Source organism: Aythya ferina, assembly GCF_964211825.1.
Source record: "Aythya ferina genome assembly, chromosome: 9".
Lineage (NCBI taxonomy): Eukaryota > Metazoa > Chordata > Aves > Anseriformes > Anatidae > Aythya > Aythya ferina.
In genome coordinates, this window is record NC_140305.1 from 24,983,671 (window position 1) to 25,000,503 (window position 16,833).

At 39.6% G+C, this 16,833-nt stretch overlaps 1 long non-coding RNA gene across 2 annotated transcripts in view; it reads right to left on the reverse strand.

Moving 5' to 3' along the window:
- Positions 1-7,381: 7,381 nt before the first annotated feature.
- Positions 7,382-16,833, reverse strand: part of LOC311441417 — a 35,407-nt gene continuing 25,955 nt past the window's right edge. For both annotated transcript variants that reach the window (XR_014695925.1, XR_014695926.1), the window contains exons 5-6: positions 8,794-8,862; positions 7,382-8,257 (exon numbers count right to left, since the gene is read on the reverse strand). This is a non-coding gene — a long non-coding RNA (uncharacterized lncRNA). The remainder of the gene's footprint in view (positions 8,258-8,793; positions 8,863-16,833) is intronic.

Genomic DNA, 16,833 nt, shown 5'->3' on the forward strand with positions numbered 1-16,833 from the left:
CTGGTAGTAGCGTTTGTTAGAGACGAGTTTCCTGAAAATATCTGCATAGCTCTCCTGGGGGATGTGGTGGCCCCAGGGACACTTGTGTGCACTTCTTCCTTGGCCCCATCCAAAGCCCTCTGCAGAGATCCTGGGGGCCACTAGAGGCCTTTGGCTGAGGTTCTTCATGCCTCAGGCCCACAGGGGCCTGAGAGGCCTGCATGGCACAACTGCCAGCGCAGCCTTGTGCTCCCAGCCTTCAGCTTAGCAATTGGAAGGAAAAGAAAACATTATTGTCCTCGGTTAATTGCTTCTTTGTGCCAGGATACTCTTCAAAGACACTTTAGTCTCAAGTGCATCTTAGCAAAGAAAAACCCATATTACTGATTTTAAAACCCCCTATTTCCAACAACCCAGATGAATGAGTTCAGTATAATAGAATATTCTCCACCAAGTGTCTCACAAGCAAAAGTGGGATGTAGAATTAGTTTGGGGTTTGGGTGGGATTTTTTGTGTGTGTGTGTTGTTTTTTAAAGTGCTGTTTTAATGAGGTGTTTAGTTTAGCACATTTGGCTCCTCCAAATTACCTCAAGGGGATTCATATGTTAACGAACTACACAGCTGTTGTTTGTGAAACCAGCCTAGCACAAGCAGAGCGTGTTGTGCAAAGATTTAAATGCTCTGTTGGAGAGGTCACTGCACTCCTTTGTCTGCTATCAGCTATTAATAATGATGCTACTACTTAATTTTAAACACTAAGTTTTTTTTGTTTGGTTGGTTGGTTGGTTGTTTTTTTTTTTAGCACTAAATACATTCCAGATAGGTTGGGATGGTTTTGAATGCTTGGGTGGAGATAGGCAAGTTGAAATCAAAGGATGACCTGATTTTATGCAACTGCTGACATATTTTGGGGTGGGGAAGATTGGCAATGAGGTTACAGGCTTTAATGGTGGTGGCCTGAAGAGGCTGTGGTGAGCAGAGCTAACGTTTGCAAGGATAATTGTTGTATAAACATTCCCTGATATGCTTCAAAAGCTTTAATTCTGAATTTCTTAAATTAGGCAGGCTTTGCTCCTGGCAAGCAATAAACTGTTTTCATTTTAGAGATGTCACTTTACATTTAAGGAAATTAATAACTGGGAAAGAAAAAAAAAATTATCCTGTTTGGTAAATAAGTGCAAAGAATCTATTTCTCTTATTTTTAATTCAAGTATCCAATTAAAATCAACAGGACACCTCATTGAACACCCCCCCAGATTTTTAAGGGCCAGTGTGACAGAATTTATATGCTGGAGGAGGAATCCCAGTCTCCACCATCACACGGGAGCTGTACTGGCCAAGGGATGTGCTGGCAACGCTTGGCTGCCCCTGGAGCCTGTTTGGCTGCCGCAGACGCAATTCGGCATCAGAAGCCCCCTGGGCAGCAGGTTGTCCTCAGGCCTTGGACTAGAGACTGCTGCTTTCCAGGCTACTCACACATAACACATCTCTCACAATTCTGGCTCACAGATCATTTAATCATTTAAATATTTGGGTTTGATTTCCTTCATGTGCTTTATCACTGAAAATAAGTTCCGTGATTAAGCGTTAACATCAGAGCAACCTCTGCCAGCTGGTGGAGACAAAGCTCTTCTCTTAGCAGCATAACACATTAAAAGAAGATTTGATTTTGGTATGTCTGCTGTTCAATCTAGGCTTTTATTCTCCCTCAAAACCATTAGTATTTAAGTGCAAGAAATGATATTTTGCCTAGAACTTAGGTAGAATATAAAATAAATGTACAACGGGAACTTTGCCAAGTTTTAAGAACTCCATATTGACGCTGCAGTGCTGACAGCAGCAGCTTCTGGCAAAGTGAATGCAAACACAAAGAGACTTCCTTGAAAACAAAGCAAGTATCTTCATCACGGCCTCCATGACACAGTTCTGACAATATAATTAAGTTCAAAGAACAAAGCCTTTGCCTGGCTGAAGACAGAGGCTACCAACTATCATTAGTTTTCTTTGGAAATTATTTCAGAAAGATCTGGTCTTCCTCAAAGAGCCCTTCTAAAAAGAAAACAATCCATTTTAGGGCAAAAACTAATAAAGCTTTATAAATATCCTATTTTTACAGATGGGAAACTGAGGCACAGAGTGTCCCTGAGACCCAGCTCTCACAGATTATTTGGCTTAGAAATAACATTGAGGATCAGGGCAAGCTCACCGTCCATTGGAGGCACCGTCCATTTTTAAGATTTTGGGTCACTTTCCATCCTGTGCCATTGCAACTACCTGACAATGACGACAGGGATGACAGTTAATGTCACCTACAGTATTTGCATATCTAATGGTCATCTGTCCCCAAGGAAGAGGCTTAAAGTTTTCAGTTCATTTAACACAGGCTATTGAAAATTATCCATGCACAAGCTTTTTACTTAAGCACATAAGCTGTATGTGAACTAGTAAACTCGATTGCTAAAGTTATATTCACGATTTCCAGTTTGCAAGCCCCTCTTCTGAGCACTTGTTGAATGGGAATATACTGAAAGTGTGGGATTTTACTTTATTTTTTGAGGCTAGCTCTATATAATGGAAATGTGCGGACAGACTGTTATAAGGACTTTATGATTATTCAATGCAAAGACACTTGTGCTGTAGCGAATAAGAGGCTGTTTCCTTGCACAGCATGGAACTAGAATGACTGCCAAATGGGAATGAAGTCACCTTCCATTTCAGGCTCATTTATCTAAAAAAGATGAGTTTTCCTGTGGATTTGGATTTGCCACATGTGTTGGCTAGGAAACGGTTGAGAAACCCAACATTTCTGGAAGGTGGGGAACTTGGAAATACATTTAGACCCTTTTGCAAATTGTTTAGCCCAGCCAGTCATATTTAGCTGATGAGAAATCCTCTCCTCCAGAAGATAAGCCTTGTGCCCACTGTAGCTTTGCAGCTCAGGTAGTGTTACGGCTATCTCCTAGGACATGACAGGACTTTCATTGGGAGCTAGGAAGAGTCAGGTTGGTAATGGGCCAGAAGAAACTACTGATGATTCCAGGACTTCCAGATACTTCATCTTGTACATTTATGGATTTCCCAAAATATATATTATCAGAGATTAAAGGTTGAGGAGGTCATGGATGGATGGAGGTGTGTGTGTTCAGTTAGATCACCAACTTTCCTCAAAGTAGAAACCCCTAGCCAAGAGAGAAGGATAAAAATATTTAAGCCAAAAAAATTAAACTGTTTATTTTTTCTTTAAGTAATTAGAAATTGTATTGATATTTCTATTGATAAAGCAAGCTAAAAGCTAATGACATAAGAAAACTTACAAACCCTATAGAACTTTGTAGATCTTTAATGTTCTTTGAAGTTCTTCAGATGAGAACCTTTATAGTGAAAAAGGTGCAAAGTCATCTCATAGTCATTTTACCTATACAAACATCTTTTCATTTACAAGAGCAAACATTGACATCTAAGACAGCTGTTAGACCCTTGTACTTAAATACTACTAGCTCACTGATGCATCACCACTGAGGCAGGGTGTCATTTTTGATGTAAACAAACAAACAAACAAAAAAAAACAAACAAAAAACTCTTTTCTGTATCAAAATGGAATTATTGTGCAGCAATTTAATGACATAGTTCTTCCTCTTTATGAGCTCCGAAAATATCTCATTAAGAGTTTCACGAATTACGACAATGACTTATGCTGACATACTTATTTGTTCTCATCTCTGAATAAATCTGCTTGACAGCATTAATAGAACAAAGAAGGGGTTTCCCAGACTGTGATTCAGCACATGCTTCACTCCAACACCTTGACATTATCTCCAGCCCCAGTGTTTGATTAAGCCAAGGTATGAGATGTACTTCAGACAAGCTCAGCTGAGAGCCGTGCACGCCACGCGGTGCTAGCATGAGAAAGCTGTTGAAATGTTTTTCCTTCTCTCTCAGATCTACTATTTCAGCACTCTTCACCATCTGGTGAAACACTTCAAAGAAGAAAACTGTCTTGCAATGTCTAATTTTGTCATGTTTTTGGAACATTATTTTAATGATCTTTGTGTCATTTAAGTATGATTACTTGTCCTCCAAGGCTTTTCCTGTTTACACTTAAATAGTGTTGGAGCATATCCAGAAACACTTTAAATGAAATGGTAGAAAATACTACATTTTTGTTATAATAGCTTAAAAGCATCGTTTACAGTTTGGGAACGTAGCTGGCACTTTGCATTCTGGTAGGGTTTTTTTTGTTTGGTTTTGTTTTGTTTTGATCTTATTGTAGTAGTAGATAAATAAAATGAATTAAACAAGCATAATTACCAGTTAAGTTTTACAAAATAGCAAAGAAATAGAGGGCCTAATTCAAAAGGGTGGTAATGGTGTAAATAATTAAGTCAAATTGTTTTCATTTTCATGCCGCATATTGTTTCCTTCAGCCTGTAATGGTACAAGGCAAAGTATACGCAGTGCTAGAGCTAGACAAATAATAGATAAATTTATTCATAAACACTTTGTGGATTTGTAATTAGAAGTTCACTGCCGCAGCTTTCACTAGTCTTTATTTTTTTGATCCAATTTCTGTAAATATTTGCATGATTAAATTTCTGCTTAGAGAATGCCGACCGGCGCAGAACACACCACAGAAGAGCTATGAAACCATCTTCTCATCTTGGCTGAAACTGCAGCCACGTCCCCAGCAGTGCCATTGCCCAGGTCTTCATCCCCAGTACAGACTGGGCCAGCATGGTCATCAGCCACCCTGTGCCTGGTGGAGGATGTGAGGTAGTGGGCTGGCATGAAATGGGTTTCCCTCTTTTCATTGCTAAAAACCCCAACCAGAACTTTTCCAAACAGCAGACGCTAATGACCTGGCAGATGTTACCCACTGAACCTCGGGGCTCCCACAGTGATTCCTGCCAGACAGTGGAGGCTGGCAAATGAAGTGACTGTGCAGGGTGAGGGCAGCACCTCATACAAGATGTGAGTATGATCAGTGCCCACAGAGCAGGGGGCTGACATGTGGCATCGCTTCAGCTCAGTGTTGGTCTATCCTCAATGATCACATTTCAGTGCAGAGCTGCGATAACCTGGGGAGGCCCAAGAGATCACTTGGGGGTCATTGCATACCACGGCAAGCCTTCAGTCACTGAATAATGATACTGAAAAGAGCATTTAGAGCAAGCACCACGTCGGCAGGTCCTAGGCTTGAATCTGGTTTTGGAACTACCTCTTGGTTTAGTTTGAGTATAGTATAAATATATTAAAATTAAAGTTTTGAAAGTGTGAAGAGATAGAGAAAGGTTAAAGCTATTGGGTACATTTGCCATTCAGCATGCTCTAAATGCAATCGCTTTTAATGAAATTAGAGACAACACTAGAATTACCTGTATTTCCTCAGGTTAGGGGTCCTTATTCTTCCCCAACGCATCCTCGCAGATCCTATTATTGCTACTAAGCTATAATGTGAGCAGCAGCAAAGATAGCAGTACGGTCTACATCTCTTGCTCACAGGTAGCCCATGCACATTGGTACCTTGATAATTGCATGAGCACGGCATGCAGCACTGAGCTGATGGTCTTGTGCCTGTGCCCAGGCCCAGGGAAGGATTTGTCATTGACTGATAGATTAAAATGAGTAGGACTGGGGTTCGAACAAGAGGGGCGTTTGAGGAGGTCTTCTAATTCACTGCTTGTTCCTTCGGCAGCCCAAAGGAGCTGCAAAATACGTGGTGCTTTCCTTCACCTCTCGCTGCAGTGGAGCACAGCTTCTGCATAGCACTACTGGCCTCTGCTGCCAGCACAGGAGAGGAGGCGAGGAGAGAAATTGTATGGGGGACTTCCCACCTCTCTGCTTCCCCACAGGGCCTCCTGATCCCTGCATATGAGCAGGAGGAAAAGCAATCTTTCATCTTTACCTTATTTCCATGCTTACAAATAAAGGTCAAGGCTCCTGTGCTGTAGTCAGTGCTGTACCAGCTTTAAACAACCACCCTGAAATGTGATTGTAATTAGTTTCCTTTCAATCTTGATGTGAAGAGTGATCTTAAAATGCCAGGGCTGTAGCAGTGCATATGATTAACAAGCACAGAGAAAGGCAGGCTATGGAAAAATATGGATAGAAATGAACAAAATGCAAATGTTGCACTGCTTTAAATTTTATTATCCTCTCAGCTCTTCATAAAATACTGTAGACATCGTTTGATTATATTTTTAGTCTAGGGAATTAATTTTTAACTAGGGAACTCATTTCTGCCTTATGATTACTCTTCTCTGCAATGGCCTGTAGGTCTGGACTAAAAAATCACAGTTTTAATGGAGCTAATGATGCCCAGAACTCATATTAATCTCACTTATGTGTGTGTCATGCCATGCAATATGTGCTATAGCTGCCGGCAACATGTGCATCTTTTCATACCAATGATTTCTCCAGGAGACCAAGGGTGTAAATCCCAGCTGGGTGTGGGACTGCATCCTGCTATTGTCACCATCCAGCAGACTCCTTGGAGGTGGCTGATGCCTGGGCGGCAAGTGGAGGGGAAGGAAAAATGGCAGAATCAGTGACATTTCATAATCACCTTTCTGATTCCACCCCAGCTCTTTCAAGAGCTTTTAATATGTGCATTGTTTTGCTTGCGAAACAATCAGGCCGTATCTTCTATCTTAGAAAACAGAGCTCTTTTTTTTTTTTTTTTTTTTTTTTTTTTTTTTTTTTTTTTTTCCCCATGGCTAAGAAAATGCACTTTATCAAGATATAGGTCAGTAAGGAATTTTAAAGGACAAAAAAGAACAGAAATTTGAAGGTCATGTTAGAGACCCAGAGGATTTGTTTCTATCCTGAGCTAAAACTAAGAGTACTTGAAGGAGAAGCACTGCCCAACGCTCTCTGGGTGTCTGTTGCTCTCACAGTCCATAGACCAGCTCTTTCTGCAGCATCACAGTCCAGACCATTAGCATCTGAGTCAGAAATGCACACCTGTACCTACCCAAGCACCACCTGGATTGGCCTCTCCTCCAAATCCTCCAAATAATTTGACCTCTTGGCAGGCTAGGTTGATAGTCAGACTTGACCTTAGAGATCTTTTCGAACCTAAATGATTCTGGGACTTGAAGAACCTGATGCTAGTGAGGCAGTCTCCATACACACAGTATGGAGCAGTGAACATTTGGAGAGCACAGCTCTACATGTTCACCGAATCCCACACCACCCTTCCCACCGCCTGGGGCTATAACTCTCTGTGCTAGAATCCACATTAAACAGAATGGTGAAATTCCAATTGTTTGTTGTCAAAAAGTTTCTGTTTTGTGATGGAAGATGTGACCTTTCTTGCCGGCAAGAGGCTTTTCTGATTGATTAGTAAACATGAGGTAAAATGCGGGAGCACGCCAGCGTTAACTCGATACTGCCACAGGCTCTGTGCATCAAATATTTTTGCTTTATTTTGAACATCTTGTTAATGAGAAAAATATTTTAATCAAAGAAACGTGTTTCCTTCAATTCTCTCCAAAGTGTTATTTGCTGCTTCAGAATGACATGCTCAATTATGTGTTATTCCTAATTTAGAAAGAAAAAAAAAAAAGCTTCTAAAATTATTAAGTAAGCCTCTTAACAACTGTTAAGCAATACCTAGTATTAATTATTTAATCTTTTCTTATTTTTTTTTTTCATCAGGTAAGAAGAGAACAGCACACTTGCTCCATGTGTGTATGCCTTTTCACAAAACACCTTTGCACACAGGACCATGCTCTCAAAGCAAGCACAAGATATGGTGCTTCTACAGATGCAGATAGGCAGAAACCTTTTCTTAAAAGCCACTGGAGAGGTGGTGTGGCTTCACCACATTATGGCACACCAGTAAATGACTGGTGAAGGATCAAACCCAGGCTGAGCACACAAGGAACGTGCAAACACTGTAGAGCACAGCCCAAATGCACGCTCTGTAGGGTTGTGTTCTGGATGGAGGACACCGAGGCTCAGGTAACCTCCTGAGATCTCATGTCCCAGTACAAGCTTTTATTTTGTTTTACCCAGAACAGTTACCTACCCTTTGAATGAGGCTTCATTCATCTCAGTTCTCCTGTGCTGCCGGGAGAAGCCTCCTGTTCCTTGCATTTTGGGGAGCCCAGGGGTGTGGCGCTTTGCCCCCGGTGTCCCTGTGCTGCTCCCGGTGCAGGCACCAGCCCCTGCGCAGCATGGGTCTGAGGCAACACGAACTGCTGGTCACCGATGCACAGTCCAATACCATCACACATCTTCAGGAGACCGCCCAAGGCAGAACGGCTCCCGAGGTTTCCTGAGGAGAGGGAACAATGTCAGCAAACAGTACAGCAGGACTGGCTGCTCACGCAGCCAGCATTTGCAGGGCAGGCACCGAATAGTTTGGGGGCTTGTGCAAAACAGCCCTGCTTCCCAGATTTCCTGTGAGCTAAACCAAACGAATCCCTCAAATACAACACATCCTAACAGTATTAGCTAAGATGTCACAGACCAGAATAAACATACTGTCACAGTTCCATTTTACTTTTTCTTTTGCATTTTTTTTCTCAGCTTCTATTGGGCTCTGCTGATAGCTGTGTGAACATGCAGGGGGTAAGCACTCTTCAGCTATGAATGGGCACACATATTTCTTTGGTGCACCATCTAATCACCAGCACTATTGCTAGAGTTATTAATTCTGTCTGCAAAGGGTGGGGAAAACACAGAACCATGGATCCTGTGCATTACTGCCATGATACAAGCTTAGATTTTGACAAATACACCTTTCTTTCTGGAATACTGCAAAGCATTGGTATCTTGTTCTTTTCTTTTGAATTGTATCTGTGCACTTACCACTGCAGGTCCATATTGGCGAGATGCAGAAAACACTTGGCAGCTTGGCGTATCTCCTTGGCTCCACCTCTAGGAAAAGGAAAGTCTTCAAGTCCACATGCAAATTTTTTCACACTTCAACTGTCTGGCATGATGCCATAGAGCTACCTTCACTAGCACTGCTGAAGCCCTCTTTGATACTTGGCACGAGGTTCTCTCATCCTAATTCCTGCTAGGACAGATTGTACCAGAACACGTCATGGTTCTGTAGCAGTCCAAGAGGTGCCCTGTGGGTTGGAAGTCGTCATCTAGGTCGGGATCAACGCTTATAAAAATCCTTGTATGGCACGGCCTGCACCACAGCTGCCTGGGTTACACTCGATTATTTGATTTACTTACATGAACATGCACTTCTTTGTTAAATCTTTTTTAGAAGTACTGCCATGAAATAGTTCCTCCAAGAGTAATAAAGGAGTCTCAATATTTTTAAGTCTGTCAAAAAGACTTTGCCACACTATAAAATACAGGTGCCTTCAGGAATAAGCTTCTTGTTACCTGAAATAGTCCCTCAGTATACATAAATACGCAGTGCCCAGGCACTCTTTTTTGTGTAGTTCAAAATTTCACTCATATAAAAACTACTATTTACGGCAATTCCGTCAACTGTCATTTAACAGGGCTTGTTAAGTATACCAGGACATGATTAGTCCCTCATGGGGAAGTCATGAGTTATGTCAAAATAAACAGCAACCAGCCAGTCAAACTACTTAGAGCAGGGAAGGAAATGCTGCAAAAGAGGAGCTGAGGATAGCAGGACCCATCAGCAGGATGAGCACCAGGTAGACAACAAGAAACTTTACACCAGATGAGTTCCTTGGTGAGTTCACCTCCATCTGTCAGCTTCATTTGGGACCATGCTCCCTGATTCAAACTGATAGCAAGTATCTGAGTCAAATAAGTGAATATTTTTGCTAAATGCTGTCTGTCACATCATGTTACTCCACTTTGGCTTTTCCCCTGTATGTACTAACATGATGTGGTGTAACATAACATGATGCAGTCTGAGTGATTTAATGCAACATGACAGAAAAACATTGCTGCAGCTTTTGGAATAAACACCTGCTTTTAGCAGTTATTTTGTCTGCTGGAAGCAGTTTCTTAAAATATGTAACCTAAAGTACATTGCCCTTTTCTGGTCATATAACTGCAGTACTTTCCATAATATGCACTTTCTTCATTTTCTTTTATTCCAGAGGCCATGTTCCCATATAGGGTACATTTATGGCTTTATTTTACTTTTTTTTTTTTTTTTTCATTAGAAAGAAAAAAAAAATGTCTTGCAAAAATTGGGGAAAAGAAACTAATCAAAGCATGAATGTAGGGATATATGGAAAAGAGTTCTTACTACAGAATGAAAACACTGGTTATATTAACAGCAAATAATATATTTAGCCACAGATAGTAATAATAATACAAGTAACAAAGTTTAGAAGACATTATTTTCCTTCCAAAACTTCAGCAGAATATTATAAGTGAAAACTGGATAAAGATCATCTCTCTCTCCTTGGAGAGATACAGACATAGATAAGGCAAACATTTAACTGTTGATTTTGCATTTGCAAATGTAGGTTTTATGAATGGGAACATTTTTAATAAGAAAAGTCAAGGTTTGGGTGAGCCTTCCTTGAATTTTGGTTCATTATCCTTGACCTGACTGACAGAAATATTAACAGTGGGAAATGAAACTGCTGGTTTAGTTATTTAAAAAATAAAGTAGTTTATTCACATTGATTAATATTCTTTCTTTCCAAAAATCTATCCATCTGGGTGTGAATGCATGAAAGATAATTAAATTGCAAGCCATAGCTCTGTAATTCTCATCTGGAGGACCTTTGTCTCACGCTGGAAGAGCTTTATCCTCAAAGGTCTCAGTACAGAAGTCTTTTCCCAAGCAGAGGGAAGCAGAAGGAAATTCCAGTGACTTTCAGCTCATTAGATGACAAAGTCCAAAACAGATGCTTTTCAAAACAACAACAACAACAAACTGGATCACCATTCAAAAGGAATAAAAGCTTTCCCATGAAGTCAGAGAAGTGGTTTCTGTAGGCTGGAGCTCACAGATGCATTTGCCGTTTTCTTTGTATACCTAGCACTTTTAGAAGAAAAGCCTACAACCACCACCACATACCTGGAAGGTTGCTACCAACTGTCCTTGTTCCTTGCTCAGAAAAAGACACCACCTTGAAATATTGATTGCAGCTCTAATGTTAAATTTCCCAGAGATATTAACAATGCAAGGCTGTGGTTGTGGCTTGAGAAGAGGAAAGGGTCTTTGGCATTTCAGGGAAGGGAATGATTTCCCCAAATTTGTCCTTCCAGCCAGCTTTGGCAGCCAGCCCCAGCTGCACAGCAAGAGCACAGTGCTCTGGTCAGAATGTGGATTTATACAGGGATACAGGGTTGGAGATGCAAATCCTGCAACTTCCCCACATGTAAAGCACCTTTTGACCTTCAATAAAAATTAAACATTCAGAGGAATAGAGGAAAGCAGATTTTAATTTATAATAAAAAAGGATGACACTCTTGCCTATATTTTTACAAAGGCCCTGAAGGGCTCCTTTACTATGTGATCCCAGCAAGTTGGCAATGTATTTTAATGTATTTATTTGATTATGTATTCATTCTTTCATTCATTCATCTATTCAGTCATTCATTCAGACACTTGTTCATTCATCCCTGTCCTTTTGCAGGAAGAGAACATAAGCCAGCAGTGGCATACTTCTTCACTGTCCTGATTTACAGCCATGTCTCTGAGTTTGTATCAATAAATCTCTTTGGCCCTCTTCAATCCAACATTATCCCTCATTAATGACAGGGATTTAAAAAAAAGATTAAAAATTATATCAGATTATAGATAGATAGATAGATATACATATTGGTTGCAGTGCTGTGATTAAAGTGCTGGATTGTTGGATTTTTATTTTTTATTTAAAACCTTTCATATTTGTGAATCTCTAGGTCTTGCTATTACTTTCACACACAATCCCTGACTTGTCATTAACTAGCCCAGCGATTTCACTGTTATGCTCTCTTGGTGCTTGTGGGTGCAAGGGGGAGCTCTGGTGAGCCTGGCGCTCACATTTGCTTTTACTGTCTCTGCTTTTTGACCTGTTGTTGTTTTCTGGCCCTGAGAAATATTTATTTAATAATCACCTTTCTGGAGGGGATGCCCGTGCACTGTCTGCCAGTAGGCAGCTGCTGCATGGACTGCACCTAGGATTGCCTCACCACTGCTGTGCCCGAGCATTTTATCTGCTCCTGAGTATGTTTTAAACACAGGAACATTTTCTCTGAAGGGAACAGAAATGAAGGGGAACTACTCTTTCAGTCGGGATTACTCACACTGTAATAGCTGCTGGAACAATTTTTCTCCTGTATCTCTGAAATACCCTTAATTAATCTTCTCGACAACTTGCAACATAATTGTGTCCCTAAACTGTTAACCTTGAAAAATATTTGACAGTGTACTAACATCTCAGAAACTTGTTGTCCCAAGGAATATAATAAATCCATAAATATCCTAGCTTCTCTCAAAAGTCCCAGAATAATTCTTTGTTGTCAGTCTTTTTTTTTTTTTTTCCCCCTTAATTTTCTTTTTGACCTGGTGACAGAGAATGCAGGAGAGAAAGAGGACATGTTAAAAAATAATAATTATAAAAGCCATATGGGAAAAAAGAAAAAAAGGTAGTTATATAACACATAGAAATTACTATTTCTTATAAGAAAGAGGTGTCCCTTTGTCCACCAAGGGTGTGTATTTCTCACCATTTCCATGCCTCAGAGGCACTGGAGGATGGAGCCACTCAATGGCATGACCTGCTATTTGCAGTCAGATCAGAACTGGCCCCTGGTAAACAAAAGCAACAACACTGCCATTCAAGTGGTGCAGAGCCATGTGAGGCTTGCCTGTAGTTGCAATTACCTCTTCGTAAATAAACACCTCCTATTCAAAAAGGATTACAATGCCATATAGGCTGACAGCGTGTTTAAATGACATGTTCACTTTGGCTGTGAAAAATGAGAAATTTAAAATACATGCATTCTTCTGACATCAATGACCTTATTAAAGTTACTGAAATCCTGGATAACTGAATAACTTTAATTAAAGTTATTAAAATTTCTTCTATGATTTAGAAGCTCTGTTATTTTCAACAGTCTGGCATAGATGGCTGTTGGTAACAGAGATGCTCCTCTTCCAGGCCTGTCTGCTGTTCTTACTGTGCTGCCATTTGAAATCATCAGGAAAAAATAATCATGAGCTTAAAAAAGCTAAGGCAGACAGACTGTTTCAGATTATTTCAGTGTGTGTCTTTGCTACAACAGCTGAATTTTCCTGTTAAAATCAGAGGCTGATTTTCCTCCTGAAAATCAGGTTATAAACAAAAGGATTAGACAGAGACAAACCCAGAGAGAGAGAGTTTAGAGCTGGGTTCAAACGTGCATGGGAAATTGTGGAAACTCTTTCGTCTGATTTTATTTTAATAATCTTTATTTTAATAATAATTGTTTTCCTGAATGTATATGTTCTTTATATATTTCTGTATCAGGGATTAACTATGTAGCTCAGTAGAAACCAGAAAAGGAGATCATTATTTTACAATTTAATTTAGAGGAATTTGAAGGCTGAGGAGCAGCAGTGAAAGGAAGCACAGCTGCATTTCTTATAATTTTCCCATTAGAATATTCCAATTTCCACACTGCTGCTCCCTTATTTTCAGTGTGTTTGTAGGTATTCTTCTCATATTGGGATCCAGCAGCCCAGAAAGCTTGAAAACTCTGAGTCTGTTTTTCGCTAAAGGAACATTTTCTCACTTAGTTTGGATGTGCCTTCAGTTTTTATTTGCTAATTTTCACATAAAATGGTAAAACCATACTGCTAAAATGACATTATCATACACTTGGGAACTTGCAGTGCATATACCAAAACCAAATCCTGATATATCATGGGTACTTGTTAAACCTGGCCATCCTAGATGTGCTTCACAGTCTGGACTGCATTTTGCCTTAGAACAAATCTTCAAGAAAAGAGCTTTCATCTCCACTGGACAAAGGGCTGAAGCTCAGAGGGGCTGAGTGTGCTCAAGGTCGTTCTGGAAATGCGTGGCACAACAGGGAGATGGACCAGCATCTTCAAAGCCCAGGAAGCCCCAGCAGCCTCAGCCACATCCTTTGTGTGCTTTTCCTCCCAGACGCAATCGCCTTCTCTTCAATCCCTCTTAATGCCAGTTTTTAAGCCAGCCAAGAGCTGAAACTTTTAAATGGTTTAAACTTTTAAACTATCCAACATGTTAAAACATTTACCAGGAAAATAGGAGAGCTGTTGTGTCTAGTCTAAGCGTTTCCTCACCCGTGGTATTACATTTTGAAATGCTGGATTTCCTCTTTGAGGAAAAGATTTGTTCGACTCGCCTTTTATCGCATACCAAAACTCTTATAGGAGCTTTTCTACCTCTCCCTAAACACAGCAGAAGACTGAAGAGCTAAAAAAAAGCTTTTCAAATATTTGAATTAACATTGGCAGAATGTATTTCATCTGGACATACTTCTGGAATCATAATATGAACTGTCACTGAATACCAGAAAGCTTGTGGGTGTATTTATGAAATCCTTTTAGAACATCAGCCATTTCCACAATAAGTGTAATTATCATTTGGTACCCTACTGTTCAATATTTTCACTTGGACAGTGACAACTCTGGTATCCAGTTGAGATATCCAGAAATATCTTCTCCAGATATTATCACTTTGACCAAAAATAAAATCATCTGACTTGAACGCATCTATTCCACGCTTGACTGCCAGTTATTTAATATAAGCTCAGGGGTCGCTAGCTGCTCATTCAGGCTTTTGCTAGATATTTTCAAATATATTTTTAAAGCATCAGATTTGTTTCCAAAAGATTAGAAACTTCTCTACAACCTCTTATTTGCTTATTTTATTTTTTTTACTGATTAAGTCAGCAATTTCATCATCAGTGCAAAACCAGTCGTATCATTATGTTTACACCGGGACTACTGTTGGCTCAGTGAGATGTTGGTCTGCATCGCTAGCTCCTTTCCTAGAGATTTGGGTTTTTACACAGCATTCTGTTTGTCCTATGTGTTCCACAGCTGCATATTGAAGTAGCACAGCAAAGGCTTTGGGGATTTCCCAACAATAAAGTTAAAATCTCTTTCCTGGTTAGTATTCAGCAGCACTATAACATTTAGCAGACATTTTCCCTTCTCCCGGCTTTCAATAGAATGCATTTATCAGCATGGAGTAGCAATCAACATGTATTTGCTTGTGTATTTATATAAGTCAGCTGTATACTTCCTCATTATTTGCAATTCTTCCTCTAAAAAACTTTGCTTTCTGTGTCTCCTTCATGGAAACTGTGGGTATATATAATGTCTGTATGGATGTTTGTGGAAGGTACATTCTGGTGTGTGTTGTGGTTTAACCTGGCAGGCAGCTAAGCACCACACAGCTGTTCATTCACTCCTTCCCAGTGGGATGGGGGAGAGAATGGGGGAAAAAAGTAAAACTCATTAAAGACAGTCAAACAGGAAAGAAAAGGGAAGAAAACAAACAAACAAAACATTTATTTCATCCCTAAATGTATTTAAAGTTGGCATTATAGCATTAGATTTTTTTTATTTTATTTTTTTTGAGATTGCTTTAAGAGACTTGTTGATTGAAAAGAATGGCGGGTCCTTGCAAATTCCTTGCAAAACGGTCATGAAAAGGAATTAGAAGACACTAGGCACTTAAAAACTTATTACAGCCTAAAATAAAATATCAAGTCTAAATCCTACTCCCTCATTCGACTTATACTATAATCCCCCAAGGTCACACCCGCAACCTTTTGAAACACACACAACTGCATTATAGACTTTAGAATTACAGTCACAGATTGGAGGGTTTTAATTTCACTGTAAAGGGAAGGGTGTCTCAAAAATGTCCATCTGATTGAAAAGTGAAAATACTGAAATAGTTTTTCCCTAAATGTGCAATTTTTGCATTAATTTTTCTTCCTATCTTATTTTATTGGCTCTTCTCACTGAAAAGTTAAATGTAATGCTTCCATACTTATTATATCAAACAATAAAATTATTTTTTAAATAATATCTAATTCAGGAATGGCACCTACATAGCCCCCAATGTCTCCATTTTAATGGGCATTAACTGTCCCAGCTGATTTTCTAAAACAAAATCCATTGGCCTGTGTCAGTCAGAATTTTGAAAACTGGATACCTGAGGTTTAAGAATGCAGCTTATATTTTCCTTAAAATCAGCTAGGAACCTTAATTGGTCTTTGGTTCATGCCCTGACAACCCTAATTCCAGCTAAATTTGCCCAAGTAAACCTCAAAATAAAAACAAATTATTTTCCTTAGGTTAAAATATCTAAATTATGTTATATCATATTATGGTTGTTATCGTCAGGTAATGATGATGTACTATCATTATTATTATTATTATTGTTATTGTTATTGTTATTATTATTATTATTATTGAGCTGCAGAAATAACCCCTTCTTTATATTCAATGGGATATCCCTCCTGGAGCTGCAGTTTGGGATTTCTGTTTAGCAAACCAAATAGAGTGAAACGGTGATGAGCTGGTGAAAGCTCTGTAAAATGACCTAAAATTGAATGGAATCATTCATGGTGCTTTCCTTGTTTGCTCATACATGTATGTGTAGCTCAGCTGAGCTAAAATTTTAAGATGACGTCAAGAGTACTTGAGGCAAATGCTCTGAGGAAGGGAAGGACCACTTGGGGTCGTATGCAGGGCTCCAATGAGGGTGAAGGGAAATGGAGTTGAATATTAAGAATAAATTATTCCCAGAAGCAAGATGAGCTAGGCTGAAATAGTCTCTCAAAAGAAGTAATAGAAGTGCTGCTATTTAACATATTTGATGCTAGATTTGGCAAACCTCTAGAAACATACCAAGGAGAACAATTTTACATCTGCTGAGAGGTGCAGAAGACATCCCAAAAAACTGTACGCAATTCCTA